This window comes from Balaenoptera acutorostrata, chromosome 1 (assembly GCF_949987535.1).
Source record: "Balaenoptera acutorostrata chromosome 1, mBalAcu1.1, whole genome shotgun sequence".
Lineage (NCBI taxonomy): Eukaryota > Metazoa > Chordata > Mammalia > Artiodactyla > Balaenopteridae > Balaenoptera > Balaenoptera acutorostrata.
Genome location: NC_080064.1, coordinates 14,682,411 through 14,683,044, shown reverse-complemented (window position 1 = coordinate 14,683,044; position 634 = coordinate 14,682,411). Strand labels below are relative to the sequence as shown.

The 634-nt window shown below is 55.2% G+C and overlaps 1 non-coding gene across 1 annotated transcript; it reads right to left on the bottom strand.

Moving 5' to 3' along the window:
• Positions 1–240: 240 nt before the first annotated feature.
• Positions 241–313, bottom strand: TRNAA-AGC (transfer RNA alanine (anticodon AGC)). The gene has a single exon. It is a non-coding gene; the product is annotated as a tRNA-Ala (tRNA).
• Positions 314–634: the final 321 nt, after the last annotated feature.

Genomic DNA, 634 nt, shown 5'->3' with positions numbered 1-634 from the left:
CACTCTGCCACCTGTTCCTGGGTGACACCTCATGTCCCCTCTCTGTGCTGCAGCCTCTTTTTTTTTTTTTTTTAAAGTTTTCTCCCGGGAGCTGTCGAGGATGGAGAGCACATCCTCTCCCAGTGAGAGCAGAAAGAATCTGCTCTTTATTTTATGTTTTTAAATATTTATTTATTTATTTGGCTGCGCCGGGTCTTAGGTGCGGCATGTGAACTCTTCGTTGCAGCATGCGGGATCTAGTTCCCTGACCAGGGATCGAACCCAGGGCCCCTGCATTGCTAGCACGGAGTCTTAACCACTAGACCACCAGGGAAGTCCCGCTGCAGCCTCTTTAACCTGTAAAATGGAAGCGTGGTACTGCCCTCATGGTGGCCGTGGGTCTCACCACGTGAGCGTGTGTGTGCCAAGCGCTCCGGGGACTAAGGGTTGGTTACTGTTGTGCAAACAACAGGGTTCGTTCTCCAGGAGCCCGTGTGAGCCCGCTTCCGGCACCACACACGCCCCACAGGAGCCTCCGGCCTCCGGCCTCCGGGGAGAACGTTTGGTGGGTCCTGCCTCTCCTGGAGGGAGTCACACATGCACGTGCACACAGGACAGGTTGATGACCAGGAGATCACTGCCACTGCTGAGCTGG